Source organism: Branchiostoma lanceolatum, chromosome 9 (genome assembly GCF_035083965.1).
Source record: "Branchiostoma lanceolatum isolate klBraLanc5 chromosome 9, klBraLanc5.hap2, whole genome shotgun sequence".
Lineage (NCBI taxonomy): Eukaryota > Metazoa > Chordata > Leptocardii > Amphioxiformes > Branchiostomatidae > Branchiostoma > Branchiostoma lanceolatum.
In genome coordinates, this window is record NC_089730.1 from 14994768 (window position 1) to 15021422 (window position 26655).

Here is a 26655-nt window from a genome sequence, read left to right on the forward strand (position 1 = left end):
AGCTTGGGGAATAACACACTTGTGGTAACTGTGCTTTGTGTGCTGCGCATAACCGCTTGTATAGCTTAAACTTGGAAGCGACTGCAAATCCAGCGGTCACAACATCATCACCGCATAACCAAAACCATACACCTCAACTTCAGTTAGCACAGCACGGTATGTCATGGATTGGCAAAACATGCAGTTCAAGGGCTCAAGAAGACCAACATGCTTTGACATAGCCTAAAGCCAAGCACAAGATGGTTTGTAATCTAAACAGATATACAAAACACAACCAGATAATATGTTTTAACCTTTAGCACACTGAAGAAGCCGTTTGACACCCAATAGTCTAGATCTATTGGTTACAGACTTAGGCAGTAGAGGGAAGGTTAACCATTTAATGTCTCTTATTATTCTTTGGCTTTAACTTTCCATGCTAGAACTGTTATCAAGGTACATATCATAATGAGCCATTTGGTATGTAGGAAAAATTCAAAACTGAACTGTCGATTCCTCAAGCTCAAAACTGTGGGACTTTTCTGGACATGTAACTGTAACTAACACCTAAGAAAATCCTTACAACAATAGGATTATCACCTCAACAACTTTGGCTGATGCCGGGTCTAGAAAAGAAATCCGATTTGCTGTACTTAGTTATATATTATAACTTCAAGGACTTCAGATCTCACCGGCCAAGACCTGAAGAGGTCTCTCGAAAGGTCACACCTCCAGGCCCCTTCCAGGCACGTCCAAAAGCTAGGTCACTGCATTTTGGTACATTAGAACAGACAGGGTTCAAAATAGATGTGGTTAGTTCTGGTAGATTTGGAGGTACATTATCATTTGTATTTCCGATGTCCACCTGTACCTATATAGCACTGTGGTACAACTAGTGGGGAATTCTTTGTTCCCAAACTATTAGGTCTCTCAGAAAGGTCATAGCTCTGGGGGACTGTGCACGCAATGTAAGGTCACTAGAGTTTAGTACATGTACATCAACACCTGCAAGGCTCAAAGTTAAACCCATATATTGATATAATCTAGGCTGATTAATGCAGGTACGTGTATATTTGGATCTGTGCAGGTGTTTCTGATGTCTTAACCTACACCTAAACTGCACTGGTCCAACTGTTTAAATTTGTTCCCAAACTTGGCTTACACACAGTTCACTGTTGTTCTAAATCCAGACTTGAGATTTACTATGATTGACTCCAATCCCAACCCCACCTGAAACAAGTGTCACACTGTCATTATACTTTTCACACCTTTGTTCGTTCGGTCAGACCATTGTATTTGTAGTGCCTCAAGTGGAACACAATTGTACAGGGTAGTAAGTTTCCTTGCTGTTTCAGTTACCAGGGTATATTTTTACAAGGAGCCCTTCACCTGCTTAAGGTACACAGGACCCCAATTTACATCCCTTTGGAAAAAAACATCCAACAAATGTTTGTAATGCTATCTACATTGTATAGGGGCTACAAATTAACAAAGAAGGACCTATTTTGGACCTCATTTGCATACGTCCTTGAGATGAACAAATATTGATTTCCACTTGGACATTTTTGGGTTGGCAAGCCAACCTGTCCCTAAGATTAAATATTCAACTCACATGTACCATACATATGTGTATGCAGTATGTTTGTTGACATGAAATATGGGATTATAGGAAAAACAAGGAAATGTTGGTGATGAATGCAGGTTGTTTGATAGTGCATGAAAAGTGTTAGCTGTGATTGTTAAACAATGACATTTTTCATGTCACATAAAATTCTAGCCATTACTGTAAAATGCATTTAAGTTTGCGGGGATTTAATTTTGCGGTAGAGAGAAAATGTGTGTTCACGGCTGTTTCAAGTTCAAGTTTGAAACAATAGCAGCTCTACAGTAACATAATGGAAACACTTTTCGCGGTGGTTTTAAGTTCGCTGTAAACAGTGCAGTTCACGGCGAAAACCGCCAACATAAGACCACCACAAACATTTCTGCATTTAAATCTTATACAAGTTATAGTATCATTTAACATCCTATCCTGGAGATCCAAACCTAGGTCCTCATTTTCACCCGAGTCATGTGATGTGAGGAAATTCATGTTAAGTGCTCATGCCTTTCCCAAGGCCACAAAACAGCAGTAAGTTGATTATCATTAAGCACATGTATGACTTTTCTCCATGTTTTCAGACGAAAAGAAAACTACTCTCCTCTTAACATCACAAAACCCACACATTACAGAAAAAGGAGGATCATTCGTCTTCCACTGTCTCGCAAAAAGAAGCTGAACCCAATAAATTAGAACTTAGTATCAGTAGTTAAGACTAGAGTAGTCATATGTTAAATTGTTCATCATTATCTGTCCGTCCACTCTGTGTTACATGTACATGTACTTGCAATTAGCCTACTGGCAGGAATTTGCAATAAACTTTCCTATTAAAGAACATAACAAATCGACTTTTTGTTAATTTTACTATAGAAAATTGAGAAGAGGTATCATATTCCTAATTAAATTTTGCTTATTAATACCTTTTACCCCAGCTAAGGTTCAATAAATCATTATAAATCTACACTGTCTATAATCCTAGTACTTGTACATGATAGATGCACTGGTAAAGCACATTTAAATGCACACTTATATAGCTATTGACAATGTGGACGATCTAATGGCAAAAAAAACCCACTCAAGTATTTCTCTGGCATCTACACGTACCGCATGATTAACAGTAAGCGACATGTTTAACAGATGGACCCAAACACAATGATTGATACAAAAATTTGATATATACAATGTACAACAAGTACATTAAAGATACTCATTCAAATAGCACATATTCTAACTAAAAGTGAATAACACTTTAAAACTCTGCATCTAAAAGAACCCTGCACACTTATCGAGGAGAATAAGATTGACCCAGTGTGCTAAGGTTATTAAAGTGAGCTGTAGTGAAGATGGATTTCACTATTAGCTACCAAATCAGGCTTCGAGTCTGACTGAACAAAGGATGAGACCATGGAAAACATGAAAATACTCTTCATGGAATATCACACTTGCCCCTCCCCCCATACACACTTGTTCAAGTACAAATGCTGATCATGCATGTAGGTTACTATCATGTCCTCAAATCACCACACAATACAGTCATGATGATGCCCCCCACCCATCCCCCAGGCTGGTGAACGTGTGTGTGAACATGAATCTCTCCAGTAAGCAGACATCTGGCTGTTAACGACCCTGCCGTGTCCCATGTATAGGTACTCCGTCACTTAGCATAACCACCGAGGTACTTTAACAGCAGTAATCTACGTCAATTGACTGTTGTATCAAAACTTCCGCCAAACCTACAACAAATGGTAGGCTGTACGTTGATATGTCGGCGCTACATGACCACGAAATACCTCCATCCCTAACGTGTCTATTTGAATGTCGTTTTTCTACGTTTCACGAGAAACTGTAAACAGCCTACCTTTGAAGCAAAGGTCGGAAAACCACACCATTCGGGTAGCTCCTCTACTGTCGGGTAGCTCCTCTACTGTCAGTGTGTTCCAAGTGGTGGCAAAGGTCTCTGTGACAGGTTCTGAACGAATTTAGTCACAAGCGAAGGGCATTGTCATGTTTAGAACTGCCTAAATCTATCCGTCTGACCCAAACGTACCCTGCTTGGGTTGCACAAGGCCTGGATCAGCCCAACTTCTCGAGGACTTAGGGGGAGTTGGCGTCACCTTACCACTCTTCTAATCAAACACCGTAAATCCTTTCACAGCTAAGTAGTAATCAGAAATAAGGAAACATACTGTAAGGCTTGAACATTTAAGACAATACTGCTAAAAGAATGAATCATAAACAGATTGTGTACTTATTTTGATCACCCCCAGTAATTGTTCAAGTTGGTATGACCTAATTTATGAGCTCCTCAAGGTCGTAGGTTGTGGGCAGTCAGCCAATGTAACTATCCAACCGGACAGACCAAACAATGCACCCAGGCCTCCTGGCCACAAATTTTTAATTGTCCAAAGACAACAACACAAGCAAAGGGTAAACGTAAGGGGACTGACGTACAAGTCGTAAGACTTATCAGCAAGACTTATCAGCAATCGCTTGGCTGGACACCTCCAGTAATGTACTTCAGACATGTGGTCTTCTTTAAGAGTCGCTATGACCTTCTCAGATGTCAGGTTCTATTGTGTGGGGAGTGAAAGTAGCAACAACTGTGGAGGATAGTGTGTCTGGTTTGCCACACACTAAGAATGGCTACTGCACTGGCTAAGACAATGTTTTATGACTATTTTTAGATTTCAGAATTTACATGTAGTAAACATAAGAAAATGCCCAAGTAGTTATGGTAATAGATAATAGCTATCAATGTCAGTATGGAATTCCATTACGATAAATTGATGACCTTTATATAATTTGCCACCAACTTCTTCTATAAAAGTGTCACAAGACCAGAGGATGCCACTATCAAAGTGAAAGTTCAAAATTTAGTTGTGACCACATGTTTTGCATATGCTTAAAACTTACACAATGATAATACAGTATTATATAGCAAAGACTTCTGCCAAAAAATAATGAATACATCCTAAACTCGAGACCAAAGTCAAATGTTCGAATGGAAGTTCATCTGTGATCATGGAACTTGACATTATGAAGATAAACTTTTGTACACTACCGGTAACGTTATATCGGATTCCATACACATTAAGCTTTTAGGCTCAACTTGCTCTGCATCAAACTTTGTCTGTGTTGACTTTGCTTTCTTGCAAAAAGATTGAGGTACAATGTACACATATATTCAACTTCAATCATAATGAACTTAAGGTACCAGTTAAAAATAGTATATTAGTCCAACAGATGTCTTGGCAAAGTTTAGACAATAACTATTCAACCTTCAAGTTAGAAGATTAACAGTTGCAGTACTGGGCTCGAAATACCTTTTTCAGCATACCTGCATATGGGCAAATAACATTTAGCAATTCTACACTAGACAGGTTTTACCTGCATCTTTGTTCTCTATTAGTCTATAAAAAAAAATTGTTTTGAAATATTACTAGAGGCTTGTGCACACGTAATCTGCTATTGTTAATCTTAAAACTTCTGTATGTGTTTGTTCTTTATTTGCAGTTTTGCAATGACCTCTCCACCGCAAATTCACGATGTTGCGAACAAGTCTCCTTTGTATGACTACTGCACTACAGAATTGTTTCACCCACGGATTTGAAACACTGTGAAAACCTCTCATTCCCTCCTAAATATTAGATACAAAATACCACAAATGTGATGATGAACTTAATGTAATATGAAGGTATTTTTGGGGCCACCACTGGTCATACAGCGCACTAGTGTCACAGGTGGGTATAATCATGGTCCAGTACAGGTAAGATGCAGGTAGACAGACATCAGAAATACCTGCACAGCTTAGGGCTTTAATGATATCATCTGTATCTTTGTCACATTTTGTCTGGCCCTTAGGCTACACCAATTCTTTTTTTTTTGCTTCTCAGAATAGCCTTTCCGGTTTACCCATTTTGAAAAAAAAAAAATTTTCACTCACGATTTTATCTTTTGTACAGTTGTACAACTCAATAGCCACCAAAATTGATTATAAAGGCCTGCACATACCTAAAAAGTGTGGTCACATTGATCATTAAAGTTATAATTTTTCATCTATTAAAACTATCTCCCAATATCAATCCATATATTACATGGCAAAATTTTGTTACTGAAATTATAGTACTAGATGAAAGAAAGGGGTGCATTGCATAAAATGATTCATACAAAGCTGAAACTTGAATAATCCTCTTAATCTTTATGTTATATAAACCCTTATCTTCACCCCAGACTATTTGCAAAAAATGTTATTCTTATTTTTTCTCCGCCCTGTCCCTCCAATTTTTTCCTGAAAAAATCTGAGAATCAACAAATAAAATCGGTGTGGCCTTAACTCTCCCTTCATGACACTCACTCACACTTACTATCCAGTTTAACGTCTTCTGTTCCCCATCATCTGGGGGTTGGACATGCTTGCACATGGGTGGAGGAGGTCAATAGCTCGGTGACCTCAATAAAAAGCGGTCTGTAGGCCAATTTGAGCTTATCATGAATAAACAAAGATTTAAACAACAACAAAACTGGACGTTACATTTTGTGTGACCCTCACCTGTTCCCTGATGACCTAAATAAAAAGCTGTCTACAGGCCGATTTGAGCGTATCATGAATAAACAAAGATTAAAAAAAAAAAAAAAAAAAATGGACGTTACATTTTGTGTGACCCTCACCTGTTCCCTGATGCCCTAAGTAAAAAGCTGCCTACAGGCCGATTTGAGCGTATCATGAATAAGCAAAGGTTCAAACAAAAAGGCTGGAGTTTCACCTCATGTAACCTGCATATACCAGCAGTATTTCCAGCCCTACAGTATGACCTTTCAATCTACTGAGAACAAGGGTTGATCCAAACAACAGAGCTCAGGAAGAAATGCTAGTCAGCTAACCTTTAGTCCCTTAATTCTTGTTCCAGAGTAGAAGGACAAAAATAAACAACTAATTGTTGCACAAGACGTCCAGAAATACATGATTGTTTTCTGTTGCTACGGTAATAGCTATTCCAACTGTAAACTGTGTTATGGAATTTCCTGCATTTTAGCACATCTATATATGGTGGCATGACAATGGGTACAATTAAAGTGTGCCTGACAAGCATATTGTTATAAACATTCATAGGAGTATACAATGTATATGTGTATGAAATATTCATAAAGCCATAAAGGTACATATGTTTCTATCCAATGGATATTTTCTCACGAAAAACAAAACTGTTGAATTTGCTATTGTCATAAGATACAATATGATAAATGATAACAATAATAAAGGAATGATAATGTCTAAATTTATATATTAAGCTTCCGTGGACCTACCATACTTGTCATATATCAGTTCAAAAGGATATTGGAGAATATCAGTGCTTTATGTATGGAAGTGTGTCGTAAAGACTATGAATATATATTAAGGAAATTAACGAAACATCATATGCATATTATACAGGGAGCTACAAAAAATCCACCAATGTCTTAGGTCAGAAACAACTATTATAGATAAATCATTGAAAATGTTTTAAAAACATCTTATCAATATTATACCCGACAAGTCCAAGAATATCAGTAGACCAATACTGTAATTCTTGTTTCTTTCACTGTAACTTTATGTTCACTGTTTTCACGGTCACCTCTGTACCGTGAACTTTAATAATAATCATCACCGTGAAAAACCTGTTGAAATTATTTATGATTCCTTCACACATCCATTCTGTAGATCACTTGCCGCCACCGTGAAGTTAAAGTTCAGTGAAAATGTCTGTTTTCCTTACACCGTGAAATTTTGTTACCGTGAAGATAAAGTGAATTACAGTTACCTGTTGATGTGATTTGTCTATTGGGAACCCTCCAAGTTCTCCGCCCTCAAGTTCTCAAGCTGATGGCAACGGTCTACAGCTCCCACTGCAAGAAAACATCACAAAACAGTCTTGAACAAGAGTCTGTAGGACACAAACCTCCGTGTTTGCAGTGTGGGCTAAGGTGCTTGGTACCCTCTTTACCATGAATAACAATTTCTTTACTTTAGAACCTGTTTCCATCTAAGTCCAGGTACTTGTTTATCATAACACAAGGTAGCAAGCTGGAGCCTAACCTCTGCTAATTGGCCCAGCTTGTATAACCAAGGACATTTCAAGGACATTATAATGTCCTTGGCATTATAATGTCCTTGCTGCAGGGCTGGCCTGATGGAAACCATGACGAAGTAGGACTATATCACTCATGAAAGAATGAATTACTAGATACGTCCATTTGAGCACTCAATCTTCTTCTTTAGGTTGATTCACATGTTTACTTAAAGTCCAGCCATGAATGCAATACCTGAGCAGAGGTGAAACAGAGTAGGTAGTATCTTTAATAGCGTTCACGACTGGATTTAAGGCTACATAATTTCAGCTTTATCATTATGCAGTGAAATTAGCAATCCATGCTTTGAGTTTGAGGTCTTGTAGGTTGGAAGATGATGTCAAAGAAAAATGTTTTATTATTCATAACATGTAGCTACCAAGTAACTGATGAGTACATGTGCAATGCCATCGAAGGACATCAAGACAAGATCTGCGTAGATGACTGTCACATCCTTTTTACTCGTGAGTCGATAGCACGTTTGAATGTACTAAAGATTAAAAAAAACGTAGCTGCTTGTTTTGTCGTAAATCTCGGGTCTTCTTCAAATCACGCACTGTCACTGCGTTGCACACAACTTACACATTCAAAATGTATCATTCCCTTTCCTTTGGTACTGATTTGCAACTGTGATATCAAACCTGAGTTTCTTGTTATCTTGATATGCAGAAAGGGACCATCTCTAGGTTTAGACGTTGTCGTCATCTTTTACGTGTACTGTATGTATAAGCATACATTTTGTATTTTGCACGCTCAGTCATTTTAAGTGTATTAGCACTCTCTCTATCTGCACTGTGATGCTTTTTGGCATAGTTGGTTAGGGATTGTGCTTTTTGACTTGGGTTCAAACCTGAGGCGGTCACTTTATTTTTTTGGATGATTTTCTTCACACTTTCAATTTATTACAATACTGTGGTACATTTGCAATTAAAGTGTAACACGGTTGCTTGACATAGTCGTTTTTGCTTCTTTCGAAACGTTTGAAACCGTTTGAAATGGCAACGACCATTTACGAGATGGACAACTGCATAAAGTTACACATGAGTCACAGAATGTCCTTGAATATACAAAATGTTGCTGTGTGTAAGTCATAAACATGCCATGTTATTTACATCACACACCGGCTGCAGTGTTGCACACAGCACACGTTCAAAACATATCTTTTTTTGTCCATGTTGATTTCCACACATCACAGTGATCTTTTGCAGTAAGGGACTGGGGTAAGATGTAGCAAAGGTTGGAGGTTGTGGGAAAACAGGTTTTACTGAGATCCAGCATCCCATCAAGGACACAGGTGCTGGGAGTACAAAGGTAATAGTAATACCAGTAAGGCACCTTAAGACACCGACCTTTGAGCTGGCAGAATGTCCTTGAATGTCCAAAATATGGCTGTTTGTTAGTCATGAATGTTAAAGGTGTTATTTTCATCTCCAGTGCCGCACACAGTACATGTTTTCCGCAGTAAACCAGTTTCTAGTTACCTTGATAAGCAGTTACTGTACCTTATATTGAGGTTTCCATAAAGGTTGTAGATTGGAGAAAAACAGATCTTATCAAGTTCTTGTGTCATACAAAGGACATGTGCAAAAGGTTACACGTGAGGTCACAGAATGTCCTTGAATGTACAAAAAGTAGCTGTCCGTTAGTCACAGTATCCTTTGTTACGTAGATAATACACTGTCTACAGTGGTGCACACAGTACACATTCAAATATCATATCTCTTTTTGTCCATATTGATTTAAACATGTCACATTCACAGTAATCTTATACAGTAAGGGACTGTGGTTTACATGTAGATGCTTTAAAGGTTGGAATTTGTGGGCAAACAGGTCTTATCAAGTTCCTAAATATCACACCAAGGACACAGGTGCTGAGAGGACAAAGGAACGGTGAGACACTTGAAGACACTGACCTTTGAGTGGCAGAAAGACATGAGTCACTCAGTTTAAGACCACATTGTATAACCAGGGCTCGAAATACTGGGTGCATGTGCACCTGTGTGCACCCAAACTTGGAGCTGTGCACCTAATTTTTGACTGTAGGTGCATCAGTGCACCTAGATATTTTTGTAGGCTATAAAGTAAAGGCACTAGTTGTACACTAGTATACAGAATATTCTTGAAATGTAAGTATCAGAAAAAGCAGTATAAACTTTCGTAAAAGTTGTACTTTATGCATTACTTGTTTTAAATTTCAAAGTTAGATATAGAATTACAGATTGATGTTCTTAAGAGTGTTAAACTATGTAATTATGTTTTGCTGACATTCAACTTTATTTTATGGTGCACCCAAAATTCTCTCTGTGCACCTAATTTTTTTGGTTGGGTGCACCAGTGCACCTATTTCCAAAAATGAATTTCGAGCCCTGTATAACTGAATGTAGCTGCTGTTAATATTTGCTTCACTTGAATTGACCATAAACTAAACAGGTATGCTGGACAGCAATAAAACCTAGTACATATCTGCTGTTTGGATATAGAATGGCTTCTTATGGCATTTGAGTTTATGAGTCTGTTTTTCTTTTCTTCAGTTATTCTCTTCGGTATATTTTTTACAGAGATGCACCTGCAGTACCAAAATTGCATGTTAGGGAGCCCAAACCTGCACCACTTTGTCCTGACGTCTAAAGCTATCTGCCATTCAAACGTCATTGAAAAAACTGCAGTATGATAGAATTTTCTCATTGATTATGCAAACTTTTCCCCTTTTTGCATGATTTGCATTTCATCGAAAACATTTTTGTCTAAGCTACCTACATACAGTCAAACCTGTCTATAGCGGTTACTCAAGGGACTGGCCAAAACTGGCCACTTAATAGATGGACAGGTGGCCGCTATAGAGAAGGGACTGATTACAGACCACGAGCAATAAGTGACACATGTTATTACCCTCCAAGCAGAGGTTGGTGGGGAAGATTGTGAACGTTTCATCATATGCCCCGTTTTTCGTCAACTATCATAGCTGACGAAAAACGGGGCATATGATAAAACGGTCACAATCATAGCTGACGAAAAACGGGGCATATGATAAAACGGTTACAATATTCCCCACCAACCTCTGCTTGGAGATTAAAATGTGATGTCAAATTAGAAGTCCAGGAAGACTAGTGGTGTGCCTAAGGGCACATCACTAATGGATTTTCTCAATAAACTCATAAACTCATGCTTTCAGTTGCCATATAATCAACACCTCATCGCATCATCGTCATATCATGAGTGCAAGTCCGGGCAGCCTGAGTAAGAACAATAGAATGGCCATAAAAGTAGCAGTGAAATATAATGACTGATGGGATTTTGACAGTTTTATAGAAACAGGTCCAAGTACATTATATATCACGCACAGTTTAACAATGACAATATTCTTTTAAAGACTACTGTAAATGCAGAAATGTTTGCGGTGGTTTTATGTTTGCGGTTTTCGCAGCAAGTTCTTCGACGTGAAATTAAAACCAGCACAATTTTTTTGCCCTCCTACCCCCTTATCTACTATTGTCTCAAACACGAACTTAAAACAACCACAAACACTCCATTTTCTCCCTAACGCAAAATTAAAACCATGCGAACTTAAATGCATTTACAGTACTCTGCCCTGCCTCTTTTTGTTAATCGAAAAATTGCTCATATTCATAATGGATTGGAACTGATCCACTGTATATATGTCTGTGTTTGTATACTTTTTTTTGTGTTGAACCCTGGAAGATTAGTCGTAAGTCGACTAAAGGTTATCGCAATAAACCAATAAACCAATTCGCACCTAGCGTTTTTAAATCTAAGTTTGCTCTGTTATTGCTCCCAAGTTTTGTGCATTCCATGTTCCATATTCTAATACAAAAAGAGTCAGAGAAGCATGCTAAGTAACCATGTGATCTCCCCAATTCATACAAGTTTGCTCAACCACCTTACTGTTATACACATATACATGTATATAGACCAAGGAGCCTATTCAAACCTCCTTGCATATATATACATGTAGGTGATAGGCTGATAGTGATAGCTAAGGTCAGCCAAGTGAAGCGCACAAAATGAAGCCAAAGTGACTTGACGTTCCTGAACCACAGATATTTACTTCTGATTTTCTGAAGTGATGAAGACACTGACTGACCTACAGAAAGGAGACAAGGACATACGCTTCGAGAATCTTAAAGAAGGAGCTGGAAGGAAATAACATACCGTTTTGTTGATCTCAGACAAGCAATTAACCCTTCAATGCCGGAGCATGTGACTGCAGGGTCCCCATTGTACAACGACAATCCTCTAGAAATGGCAATCTTTACCATCGGTGTTGTGGTGAGACCGATCCAATTTCCCTGCATGTTCAAGTTTCTTGAAAATTGCTACCTTCACAGCTACATGATTTGAAAAGATAACTGATTGCTGATCCCAGCCCATCAATTTCACTGTCTCCTGCGTCACACCTGCTTCTATTGCCTATTAAGCAAGTTCAAGTGGGGCAATCTCCAAGCAGATAAATCGCTTGAAGCCTAAATTGTTGTGGGGGTTTTTCAGCTTTTTCAACAGCATTTCTATGGCCTTTTCTAATAGGACATCAATTTGTGTGGGGATAAGAGGAAATGAATTCATAAAAAAGAGCAATAAGGCCACACCAATTCATTTTCTTGGTTAACGGAATAAAAAAAATATTTAAAAATGCTAGATTGGAAAAACAACATGAAAACAGAATCTCAGAGGAATGTTTTTTACTTTGGACTTGGTGCACACAGTATCAGGGAGTGAACAGGGTCGGGTGCAAGTTTTCACCCCAGCCTTCTGTTTTCATTAATTTTTTTGTTGCTATTATATAAAAATTAAAAATAAAAATCCGTTAACTAAGGAATTAAATTGGTGTGGCCTAATAGAAGAGAGTAATAAATCTTGCAAAAAAACAATATTTAAAGACTAAAAATGAGCCCATATCCTTTCACTTTTATTGCAAATGCAGAAACCAGTAAATGATGATGATGATGACATCCTTACATCTGCTTGGAGATCACAAGAGGTATGCATGTGATTGTTGTAGTGTACCTGTTACTGGACTAGGAGGTTGAAAGTTTAGATTCCAGCTGTTGTCCCTCGTCTGACATGCAAGCTACTGGAAAGGCTTGTTGTCCTTTTAGAATCAGTGTGTCTCTACATGGGCGATTACTGTCTGGCACTAGCAATAATGACTTCCAATGCATCAAAGTTGCAAAGCACAATCAACCAGTCTTTAGCTTGAGCCTCCACGGCAAAACAAGTGCAGATCCTTCAGACATAACACGAGGCAGCTATCTGCCGAATTGGCCAACAGATGAGACTGGAGCTCAGCCAAATATAACAATTCAACTGTGGTCCTAGTCTCATAGAAAGGTCATGGATTCTTGAAAGGGAAAAAGTTTCTAGGCTCACCACTGTGCGCAAATGGCCGAGTGGCTAGGCTAGCAGACACGAGATTAAGGAGTCACAGGTTCAATTTAAATAAATAATAATATCAGGTGTATTTGCAGCCAGTGCCACAGGCAGGTACCCAATGTGTAGGGTAATGAGGCTGTTTAACGTGTTCGAGGCACCTCCTCGAGCACGGGACCCCCGTTTAAGGCAGAGGTAAGACGATAGATGTTATGTCCATGGGGAAGGCAGTTTATACTAGGAGGATGGGCTTGGCCCTCCAAGACCATGCCCTATATAGTCACAGTGGATAACAGCCCACTGCCCCTACGGCCTCAAAAAGGCTATGGGACTACCTTCACCATTACCTTTTTACATTTACATGCTTTTGAAATACCCTTCTACCAACTGCAATATGCAGAAAAGTTTTTGAAATTACAGAAAAAAAGGCATTCAAACAATTTGGCCGGATACAAGTTCTGTAGTACATGTATCATATCTTGCAGAAATCAAGCAATGAGAGCTGGAGTTTACAATGCACTGTAGACATGCATTGGAACGTCCCTATAGTTCAACAGCCAGCAGGCTCAAAGCTGAGCTCCTGGTTCCAATTAGTTGCTAACCGAGAAACCCCGGTTCAATCCTGGGTCTGGACATCTTGGTTGGGGCTGCCCCCATCCATTGGAAGGGACATAAATGGGGGTAGTGTGTTCAAGGAGGTGCCTCCAGCACAAACATGTAACGGGAGAAGGGCTAGCAATCCCTCCCTGTACAAAAAATGCCCTGTTTCTGAAACAGCAAGGAAACTTGCTGCTATACGTGCCACTAGACACTACAAAGGTCTGAACGAAGGAACGAGCGTAGATATGCATACCCTCTGGTGATGTTTCGGTCTCATGAGCTTATGTCTCAAACAGCATTCGTGCCAGACACTTCAGTAGAGGGCATTCATTATTGTGCAGAGAAATCAAAGTAAGAGCACAAGGTACAAATCTAGGCGGTTACCCCGAAAAAAATTTGACTTTCTAGCATTCTGAAACAGTCTTTTTTCAAACTTGGACACACACACCGCACACTGATCATTTTCATGTAACTTAGGCATGTTTTGGGGAGTTTTTAAACAATGTTGACGTTTTGACAAAAGTATATTTGACACACATAGACACAGATGAATTCGTCCACCTCAAAGAAAAGGACATCCAAAGACCTTCAAAGCCCTGTCTGGCAGGACCGGAGATCGCCACACTAATCACACAGCGAGGCTTCTTCACCTCACATGAAGATAACCAAAACACATCAGACAGTACACTGACGGGATGACTTACATCAATGGTGTTTCAAATCTAACCTAAGCTCTGAACATCCATTTCAAGGAAATTGAGTAGCATACGAAAGGGGAGCAAAACCCTTTTACTTTGATTCATATTCATATACCAGGGGGCCTCTTCCTTTTCAAGAACATATTTAACGTTGAAGGCAAATACCTCCTACATAAGTTGCATGGCAAAAACGTAGCCGTCTCCTCGGAAGTCTCCAAACACAATTTTCTGGACTCAACGGATCAGACAGCGCGGCAGAGGTAATAATATTCCTGCATCGTCCTAACTCAGGCAGCCCTTTCATCTCCTAATTGAACAGTCACGCTGCCAGGTAAATGGCTGCTGTACACTAGTACACCTATGACAGAAGATTACCGGATGCCACTTTATGATGCTTCCCAATGGCAGTTTCAAGAAAAAGAAAAACACTCGAAGACAGGGTACCAATCAAATCCAATTTCAGAACAAGAGTTCAAAGACCTCACGACTCCATGAAATATTCATTTTCTTGTCATCGTCATCATCATCGGTCGGCAATTTGAGTTTCTTGTATGTTTGGTTTAATTGTAGTTCATTAATCATGTAAGTAAGGTTTTTATTAACATTACATGTGTCCATTGATCACTTCAATGGAAATCATAACTGCGAGAACACAGAGACCAGAAACAACACCTCCCCATGAATTAGTAGCCTCTTCCATTGACCCTGTGACCTACATAGTAGACTGTCATGTCTGATTAATGAATGAAAGACCTTTATTGTGCATTCATGCCCCGAGGGGCTAGGTACAGGTCGTCTAACTTAACACATGGAACATACAAGGATATAAATACAACAATACAAGCTGTAAACATATAGAGTAGACAAACGTGTTATTAAATTAAGGTAGTCCAGTAGTGTCGACTTCTTCTCGCTTCTTTGTGCATGTGTAAATGTATGAACAGACAGTATTTCTTATATAAGGATTATCCAAGCGTAATAAAAATATGAATTTGTCTGTTGCATTTAGATGTTCGAGTTCTACCAACTCTAACCTCTACTTCCTGCCACACTGGCAAGTCTGACCTTCGCTGTCATCTTCCCACTCACATCCTGCCACTCTACAGATACCGACTTTAGGCCACACCAATTCAATTTGTTGGTTCTTTGAATTTTTCAGAAAAAATATGGAGCGACAGGGAAAAAACTGAATAGAAATAAAAATTTGGTAAAAACATTAAGAATAATATTTTATTTCAAGTTTCAGCTTAATAAGAGCAAAGAAACCCTCTACTGCAGATATTCAACTCAGCCCAGTACTCCCATTGTACAATAGATGCACCTGTTTGTTAAAAATTGTTAGAAGTACACTTAACACGTTCTCCTGTCATTCATGAAAAAAACACAAATGTTGAATATAAAAACATTCATTTGGCAGACAAAATCTGAAAAAAAAGGAAGTTAGGACATTTTGCTATACTGGAAAAATGCTGAATGGCTTTAAGCCGCTTTATACTGAATAACAATTTTCTGAATGGAAGGTGTGGTGAATTCTTTTTTTTTGATTTGGGAAAAATAGAAGATGTGAATATGAGAACCAACAAACTTAACTGGTATGGCCTTAACAAAAAGATAGCGAATACAAAGATATTCTACATGGATTCAATAATGCCAAACAGTATTTCTGTTTACCCTCATGAGTCATATACCTTTACTGTTAAAGTATCACACAATGTTCATTTTTGCTTGCAGTCTTTTTCCCGGTATTACTTTTTTGTTTCAGCCCGAAAGCTCTCACACAAGTGTATTACATTTTGCCACTCAAGCAAAACCATCACACACAGCTTTCATGGATGTATGCTTAATTTTCTTCGACATATTTCATCTTTCTAAAAGGCCCAAAGGAGACCCTGCGTCTAGACATGACAGAAAATCAAACTGCTGACAAAAGAACCTTAAGTACGTGTGGTGTAAAGGTTGATGCCTGGATACGCTTAAAGTTTAAGCAGTCTATGTCCATCTGCATCAACCCCCAAGGTTCTGTTCTGACCAAGGGTGCTGAGGCATCTCTTACATATATTACATACGATAGAAACTGTACCATCCAGGATAAAGCAGTGCAAACAGTATGCTCCCAACAAAATTGCCTGCTCAGACAAATTTGCAGTCCTGAGACTGTAGAGGTACGGTGCATGGAGTAGGGCTCAAGTGGGGATTTGGGTAAGATTGATCCCGGTTACAGGGTGGACGTCAAAGTTCCGTTGCGCTCAAAATGGGAATACGATTATGGTACCACCTAAAATCCTTGAAAACTGTTCTTTCCCTTGAAAATATTGCCGCAATCGGGAGACTTTTTGGGTTAGAAGGAACAGGTAGGGTCTAATCTTTCCCATTCTGGCCAAGATTTGTTCAGTTCACCAGTTACGTTGGCGAAAGAACATATGTGAGTTGTTGGGTCATGCGGATGGATACATCATATAGGGTCAAAGGCACATTGTAGGATTTGTTAACTACTGGCAGCTTTTTTCTGAGTTTGAGCTGAACAACCCTCTTTCTTTGCATTGTCATCAAGTAGATCCTTGTGACTTTCTAGTGGAGAAGCATTTTTGAGACTGAAATTTGGCTTAGTACCTTTACGAAGCCTTGTTTCACTGTGCTTTCCATGGGCAGCCCAAGTGTGATCAGCCCTACACTGCTTCTAAAAAAATCTATCTCTGATACCCGAAGAAATAAACTGGTCCCATAGTCTTGCCCACCGACGTCTAAACGCATTATCAAAAAAATGCAAATATTTCACGGTCATGCAGCCACTCTCTCATTGGTCAAAACGCTAATTGCAATTCTCTCATTAGTTGAACTGCTAATTGTGATGGACAGTCATGAGGATCAGTCTATTCAGCATTAGGTAGCTATCAGACTTAGAGGAGCGAACCATCATCATTCCAGGGTATTCCAGGAGCGAACCAGATACTGTAAATGCAGAAATGTTAGCTGTAGTTTTATGTTCATGGTTTTTGCAGTACGAAGAACTTAAAACCATCGCAAATTTTTTTCCCTTCCTACGTATCCCCTTGTCTACTATTGTCTTAAACGCGCACTTAAAACCACCGCGAAAACTCAATTTTCTCCCTACAGCGAAATTAAAACCATGCAAACTTAAATGCATTTACAGTACATGTACAATTGGATGGATGCCAGGTTATATCTTCCCAAGTCCCTGCACTATCCCAACAATCAATCATGAATGACACATACGAGGTTTCCTGTCAGTCCAAGTGCGAAAATCACTTTGCAAAAATTACAACAAATTGACATGGTACAATCTTTCGGTTGATATATCAAACATAAAGACAATCCCATTGTTTAGACAAGGTCAGCCATAAAAGGCTAGAGAAATATATCAAAAGCCTTTTAAGAGCCATGAAAAATTGATAACAATACGTAACGTTATCAAATACCACAAGGTATAGGAGCTGAACCATTGTGATATATTGACTACATGCACTAGTCTTTAATGTGGTCATTTGTCACAGCCAATTTCAAACAATTTATACGTAATCTCACGCCACAAGCCATATACATGTACATGTAGCTAAGGTTGCTAAGGTTGGACGTTACGGTCTTATTATCATACAAAGCACAAATTTAAGCAGATAACTTTAAAAAAGTAGGAAGGGTAAGCCAGATATTCTATCTATAATTAGATAAATTTAGAAGTGAGGAGGTAATCTAAAAGCTATAATATCAACAGTCAATGGGTGATAATGTTGGTATGCATAACAGTGTTGGGAAGTATGGATAAGGCCATGTCGATTCGATAATTCATATGGATGACATCCATGCGCATCAATTTTCGGCCGTTTCCATTAGGAGAAAAAGATTTTCGCTGCAATATATGCCGTAAATGGTCCAAAAATGTGAAAAACGGATACTAATGTCATAGATTGCCAAAGTCAATTCCAAAGTCAAAGAATGAAGAATCTATTGTTGGATATACCATTCTCTGTGTGTTACATTAGGTCATTCAGTCAACCTTCCTGACCACTTAGATTTCATAATGAAGACACCTTTTTTTTGCCAAACTTTAATTTTTTTCGCATGCTCGTATCAGTTTTAGGGTTCCTAGAGTATGTGATCCAATGGCATATAATCAAATCAACATGGCCTTAACATCAGCTTATGTGTAAGGATAGCCACTGAATACTATAAATGCAGAAATGTTTGTGGTGATTTTATGTTTGCGGTTTTTGCGGTGTACCCGTGAACTTAAAACCACAGCGGAAAGCTGTTCCATTGTGTGACAGTAGCACTACTAATTGTACTATTGTTTCAAACGCGAACTCAAAACCACCGCAAACACTCCATTTTCTCCCTACCACGAAATTAACATTTCTGCATTTACAGTACTATAACAACAAAGAAATGCTGAAATGAAAATTGTAGCAGTAGCTTTTCTGTCGAATGAGGTTTCAATGAATGTTACGCAGTAGAATTATTGCGATTCATATATATATATAGAGTCAAGGATATTCTTGGCAGTCAAGATCGCCATTCCGTTACCCGTAACTTCAGCTTGAGTCCAAAAATGCTGGGGGAGAGCTATTTTATATGTTGATAACACAATTTGTCCCTTGTGACTCTTCTTGATTAAGCATCCTAAAGGCTTTGCTGATCCTACGTAAAACTCACATTCAAATCTGGAAGACTTATACAGCCACCCTAATGGGCAATTTCTCCAGTTACCTCACAGTCTACATTACAAGCCATGAATACAAATTGTAAAGCATATTCAATAGCAAAGCTGACTGAGCTCCCTATTAGCGATAGAGTGATCCAGACTTTTGAGTACTATAACATAAATTGTGCGTCATATATACGCGCAATTAAAATGGAAATGGCACCTACCGGAGTCAACGTTGGCAGCAGACAGTTGGGCTCAACGTGATAACGCTAGATTACGACGTCCCCGAATTACGCACGGGATTGTGCGCTGCACAGACCGAACGGCCCTCCGACTGGTAATTCCTGGGTCTGAGCAGCAATTTCCAAACCTCACTGCAACAACACAATGTAGATAAAAGTGTTAGCAGCGGCTGCTGTAAATGTTTCTACCAGGAAATGGTTCATGTTTACCAAGACCCGTACTTAACAGTCGAGGCACACTGCCTTTTTATTTCATTGCGGCTGTATTATACTCACCTGGAAGAATTTTTATCTGTAAAACTTTTTTATGTGTGTTTCGTCGAAAAGAAGGTCAGAAAGTCAGTTGAAGTTTGTGTACACTTCCATCATTGACAAGTACAAAATGTACAATGTAGAATTAACAAAGGCACTACTGCCTTCACAGTTGACCAATCTCAAAGATTACTTTCCCACTATGACAACACTCGAAAATCATGAGCATAGCATGAGATATCAAAACAGGAAGTTCCGCTGCAGTACCGTACCAAGCCACTAGGGGGCCCCAAATCTAATCATTTCCTGGTCGCATCAAGACATACCAAATATACTGTATAGGCAATCCATCCAGGCATTCTTGATTTATGCTGTTTACCACATGACAAAAACGCTACCGAAAACATAACCTTCTTGATGAAGGTAATTGGTGAAAGTAATAATGATAATATTGTTTTTAGCTTACACGTTTGTCTGTCTGCGAACAGTTTCGCAGAGGCTTTGAAAAGGGATTAGCACAGAGGAAGGTTTTGAAGAGGCTGCTGAAGGTGTCCTTTAGGGCCCTTGTAGATTTGATTGACAGAGCGGTAAGCTCCCTAAAACAAACTCACACCCAGAAGCACAGACTGACCTTTTCAAAGCAGCGATCATGCTACTGACCTACATTTGGCAATGTCAAAGGGTTAAAGTGATTACAGTCCCCAAAACCAGGGGAGGGAACACAGGACAAACATCTGGAAATAGAACATTACAGGTTTCTTCCTACAACACTGTATGTAACACCTGTACACTGTATGTGCAGCTGGCAAATTCTCTCACATTTGCAACCTCCAAATATTGAATAACCTTGACTAAAACAGTCTGACATCATCCACAAATATTATCCACCTAATGTACATCTAAAATCACATTGTACATGTTTGCAGACACAACAGAATGTAATTTAACTGTTAAGCTAAGGGTGCATCTATTTTCATTTACCCAGCACCCAGTCTCTGGTGTAAAAGAAATGGGAATCACAAATGTTACAGGGAAATAATTCATGACAGAAAGGCATGCAGGTGGCCATTAATAGATTTAGGATTATTCCCTCTATCATAACAGTACATCTAATATTCCACTCGCCAACGTGCCTTTGGAATACCTCAAGGTCAAATGATGATGTTGGAATGGAGGTCAAATTTTGGCCAGGATGACATTTTAGAGAGAGATGATATTCTGGATGCAAAATCAGACATACCATCACATTTCTATCCATAAAACCTTATCTGGCAAGACCACCATCTATTTAACAGCTTAAATGATCAGAAAACAGGAATTTCAGAACAAAGACAACGGCAGTTTTCCCCCACCTACTGGATTCCCTCTCACAGCAGTCCGGGCTTCATGAAGGTCGCTGAAATAGCAAGGCCACGTCCTTCAGACAAGGTCATGAATATGTATCTGGGCCACCAAAGTCGTTAGACTGCATATATAGCACAGCGGGCATGCTGCTTTGTGGATGTACTCCTCCTCAATTGTCAAAATCTAAGACTTAAAACTGAATAATTTCTATGAAAGGAAAAGCGGGAAGAAATTTACTAACTGATGGGTGATTTTATGCGAGTCAAATTTCGTTAAGAATTTTGTCGGCTTGATTTCAAATGTTGTAGCTGAACAGACCCAAGGTCACATCTGTGCCGTCCTTCATGCATATGTATCTGGGGCAATGTGCTAAAATGTCAAGGCATCATCACAAAACCTGACCATATATGGGCCTGGATCCCTTTGCTTGAGTAATAACTGATCAATGAATATGGATGGCCGAGTTGTTTTCCCCAGATCTGAATAAATCAAGCTGCTGTATTACAATGCACCTGCAAGAGTGAATTATGAATGCAATCTAATTTTAGGCCGCATTAATTTTTTTTTTACCATTCAAGAAACAAGGTGTATGGAACACTCAATCGATGAGATATCCCACTGCCAGCCTAATCACAATTCCCGCTGTGTTCCATCGTCCTACGTCCCGGGGCGCACCTTATTATTTCATCTTCGCATCGCCCACTCGTGCATTTTAATGTAATAACCATCAGCATTTCTATGACATCACAAGGGTCAATGACCTCCCGACACTTCCCCACCTATATATGATTGACATCATCACAGTTTCCAGGCACCCCACACTCACAGTGATGTCAATTTTTTCATACTTGTAAGACATAAAACGGAGATCTATCAAAATCTTTAACAAAACCGCCCCTGCAGTCCAAGTACAAGCTGCTAGGGGGCCAAAAACTATGAAACTTTTTCCCGTGCACAAGCACCACCTTCTGCCCCAAATCATGACCAGAGATTGCCCAGAACAGAAGGTATTAAAACCTCAAGTTCCACTCCAGCACCAAGGAAAGCCTATAGCTACATGTACAATCTAATTCTTTCCAGTTTTTGTCACAATCTACCAACACTATACATGAAACCAATCCAGTTGTTCTTGAGATATTTTGTTCACCAACAACCACTGCCTAAAAAATGTAACCTCCATTTCTCATGAAGGTGAAGCAAAAGACAAGAGAACAAAGTAAATATGACTGCCGCTATGTTCATCTTCCTCATCTGGTCCTGACCTCTAAAAAAACCAGCTTCTAGTTCCAGAGGCTATGCACACTCTATTTAAGGGCAGAAAATATTCAAAGCTGAAGATAGCCCTTCCCAGGAGTGTAAAGTGCCTAGATTGTCTGGTCCAAAATTCTTTCCCTGGCTCCATCATTCTTCTCCTGAGCCAGAAAGGTTTTCCATTACCCTTAGTAGCAATTATCTTTAATACCCTTTCAAAGCTTCTGTAGTAGTGCCGTCCTTCACCGGGAGATATTGTATGTTCCCATAAGCCCCTATCTCACTGGGCGTTGGCGTCGTCACTGAGTCCTTAATTGGATTTTTGTTACCCTTGACTATGATGCAAAACGTACAAGTATGATTAAAAAGACAACAAAACACACAAAGTGTAAAAGGATTAGTTTTTTATCAATGAAATATTTGTTGAGGGTGCTATCAAATTGTATGATCGCAGCTAGGTTGCCAACATGCGGCAGGTCCAGCCAAGCTATGGGATATCAAAGGCCACAAACATGTTGAAAGTATTTTATCAGTGACACCAGGTGTAAATTATTGATTCTAGACTCTATCTACCTGGAGGACCCCGCTGTCATGCCTTGTCATGACTTGAATATCCAGCCAGTATGCTGAGGCCTAAGACCCCGTTCACACTCATTTTTTTCAATCGCGATTGAAGTATAATCGCGATTGTTCGATCCGATCGCGATTGAACGTAAAGAAACTTTTGCCTTCACACTGCTTTTCGCCAAGTGGATTAAAGTACGCCGTGATCCGACCGCGATTGAAGCACGAGGTCAAAGGTTCGGCGTCGCTTGCTACAAAATGGCGGGAGTCCCCCAACTCTTGATGATTTTGTATCTCTGGAGAATGTTCTGTAGCCGTGGAAGGGAACGCAATCGGCGGGCTATGATCGCGAGAAGGCGTGAACGACGAAGGCTTTTGTATATTGGCCTCGCTGTAGTACGGGTAATGAACGCGACAACTTGCTGTAGACAGGACAATCTGGGAGCGTGAATGAAGCGACGATTGGTGGGAAAACATTGTACTTGGTACATTACTTATGTGATAAGTTGCGACCCTAGCCTTGAACCGGCCGAAATCCCCGCGGATGGCGATGGAATGAATCGTAGTTGTGTTCACACTCAAAATTTGATAGGATTGGATTGGATCCGATCGCGATTAATCCAATCAAACTACCTCCGGAGGTAGTTACAATCCAATCGCGATTGGATCGTTTTGGATCGTTCCAATCGCGATTGGGAGCGTTCACGCTGAAAAAATCAATCGCGATCGGATCGATTCAATCGCGATTATACTTCAATCGCGATTGAAAAAAATGAGTGTGAACGGGGTCTAAGAAAAAAATGTTGTTTTTCCAGTTACCCGACCGACCCTAGCAAAAACCTGTCGATCGACCCTAGCCTTTTTTTTCTAGCATGGTACATAAAATTTTTGATTGAAAATCTCAGGACAGAAATACTGGGTGCGTGTACACTTTTGTGCACCCAAAATTGAAGCTCAATGTACCTAATCTTTAACAGTGGGTGCACTGGTGCAACTAGATATCATTATAAGCTATAGTGCAAAAGTACTATAATTGCACACTGGTAAGCAGAATATTCATGAAATTTTAGTTTCAGTAAAAGCAATGCAACCTTTGTTGTACTTAGTTTGATGTTAATCATTTGTTTAAAATTTTGAAGTTACTGCATGATTGAAGAGAGGCAGTAGCATTTGTAATTATGGTTTGCTGACATTCTACTTTTTTATCATATTTAAATGTATGTTGTTGCGCACCCCAAATTTCTTTCTGTGTACATGTACCTAAATTTTTATGTTAAGTGCACCAGTTCACCTATTCCCCAAAATAAATTTCAAGCCCTGCATCTGAGTGATGAAAATTCAAACAGAAATCTAGAAGTCTTGCAGACAGATTTAGGCATCGAACAGTTTGGGAATGTATAGTGAACATTGTATATCTTTGATGTAGTGACTAGAGACCCTAGTTCTGCGTCACAAGGTCACGGGTTGCCATCATGAATCTTCTACACTTTGTCCTCATAAAAAGAGTTTATCACAACCAAAATCGGCTGCCTAATGATCCAAGGCTGAAGTAGCTGTCAGTTTTCTGAATACCGATCTTCACAAAGGAAAATGGAAAAGGTCATACCGTCCTACCGATTTGCACACTCAATTAAAATGGAAAGGTTACTGTCCGTCTGATGAGACGTCAAGCCGGAGTTGACATTTTTTAGGAGAGCAGGACCTCGAGCATGTGATATAAACACGCCCACTACGCTTGTTGAGAAGAGTAAGGTTAGATAGAGTAGCTATAGGTCATTTAGCTTCTACTTCCCAACTTAAAGTAAAGTGTGGCAGCTGAATGGTTGGGGACTACATAAACAAGCAAGTCTGATAATATCAAGGATATGAAGTCTAGTATAAGTAAACACTTATGCCTAAAACCTTGGAATGAAAGGACCATGTCATTATATGTTTCATGCAGTTTGAACATTCTACTGTAAATGCATTTTAAGTTTGCGGTAATTAATTTCGCAGTAGAGAGAAAATGGAGTGTCCGCAGTGGCTTTTAGTTCGCAGATAAAACAAGATAATAGACAAGCAGAAGACAGATCAAGCAGTACAGTGGTTTTATGATTTCTGTGAAGAGGTTGCAGTTAAAACGGCAAACATTAAACCACTGCAAACTTACATGCATTTACTGTATACAACAAAGGTCTAACACCTCTGGGATATCATACCAATCAGGTTTTACCTCCTAATGCTTCCAAGTATATGCAGACTCGTAAAAACATACTGTCTGGCAAGGTGTCTAAGGCATCCATAAAACATAAGACATTGCGAAAGATCCTTTAAATCAACCGCCCACACAACGGCAACATGTTTACCGCCTAATGATTTATTCATGGCTGGATGTTTTTAAAAAAACCTAAGAAAACATCATGGCTAAGCCAGACTCACAGGATAAATCTCAACCTAGCTTCTCCATATAAGACTTGATGAGGTAGATAGGCAATGCAACTAGAAACCTGTTTTTACAGCAGGAATGTCATTTTACGGCATGTATAGGAATCGATGATAAGGGAAAATCATGGCTATCCCCCAGGGTATCGGTGGTTTGGACACCATGTCTCCACTCTTGTCATGTGCATGTCATCATAAAAACTGGACACCTCAGTACTTACGGTAGTTAAAATCCTTCCTACTAACAAATTTATGGCAGAATGGCTGGACTTGCTGACACGATCCCTGGCAATTCTGGGAGTTCACAGCGATTTTTAGTTCACGGTTAAATTTTAAAACAAGGTGGTAGATGGCCAGAAGATAGAACAAGCATTTTCGTGATGGTTCTAAGTTCACGGTAGCGTGGATGCCAGACACCCAATCTCTACAATGCTGTAAATGCAGAAATGTTCGCGGTTTTTGTGGCGACCGTTTCATCACGAACTTAAAACCACCGTGAACATTTTTGTCCAATACAGTAGCAGTATGTAACTACAGTGCTGCCGCAAACTTAAAACCACCACGAACACTCCATTTTCGCCTTAGCGCAAAATAAAAACCATACGGACTTAAAAATGCTTTTACAGTGTATCTATCCTGTTTCTCAGGGTAAAACTCATCAGAGGGGAGGGGCTGTTGTAGAATTTTCTTGAGGGCATGTTGGCCATAGAGCCGACAAGTTGGTCCGTGTAGGTCATGGAAAAAGTCTGGCATCCAGTCTAAATTTGCAGTGAAGAGGCTACCACAAAAACTGCAAATATCAATTTCAAACCAACGCAAACTTAAATGCATTTACAGTACAAGAGCTATCTACCACTAAAAATCATTATCATAGCATATCCAGAACACGAGATATCAAAACCGGAAGTTCCGCTGCACTACCATGATAGCATGCCGCTAGGGGGCCCAAAATCTAATCTCAGGAAGACCATACCACATACCAAGTATCAAGACAATCCATCCGGACATTCTTGAGTTATCGTGTTCACATATGGAAGGAAGGACACACACACAAACGAATGCTGATGAAAACATAACCTTCTACTTGCACTGTCACCTGCTACAAGCAGAAGGAATTTAGGTTTCAGTCTATATCGCAAATTCCCGGCTGAGAAAATTTCGTTCCCTTACTTGAAAATCAAATAGCATTGAACAAGTACACTAGCGTAATGACTAACCTGCAGAATGGAAAAGCAACAACGAAAATAACTGCCAAAGTGGCCTTTTTCACCTACTGTAAATGCAGAAATGTTCGCAGTGGTTTTAACTGTTATGTTCACGGTGTTCGTGGGGGAACTCTTCAGCGCAAAGTTAATTCCAACGCAAAACTTTTTAGTACCCACCTATGACTTTAGCACTACTATTGTTTGCGAACTTAAAACCACCACGAACACTCTATTTTCTCCAGACCGTGAAATAAAAACCATGCACCAGTAGAGCACCATTTACTATATTATATATAGATAAAATGGGTCATTTCTCATTAGTATGCTGTAGCATATGTCCCCTTTGTTA

At 39.4% G+C, this 26655-nt stretch overlaps 1 protein-coding gene across 2 annotated transcripts in view; it reads right to left on the bottom strand.

Annotated features, from left to right (window-relative positions):
* Positions 1-26655, bottom strand: part of LOC136441322 (retinoic acid receptor RXR-gamma-like) — a 73002-nt gene that overhangs the window by 43106 nt on the left and 3241 nt on the right. Inside the window, exons 2-3 of one of the 2 annotated variants that reach the window (XM_066437554.1) lie at positions 19252-19401; positions 7378-7462 (exon numbers count right to left, since the gene is read on the bottom strand). The gene's annotated coding sequence lies outside the window, so the exon portion shown is untranslated. Of the gene's footprint in view, positions 1-3437; positions 3661-7377; positions 7463-19251; positions 19402-26655 lie in introns of those variants that run through there. The other variant, XM_066437553.1, reaches the window with a different exon arrangement.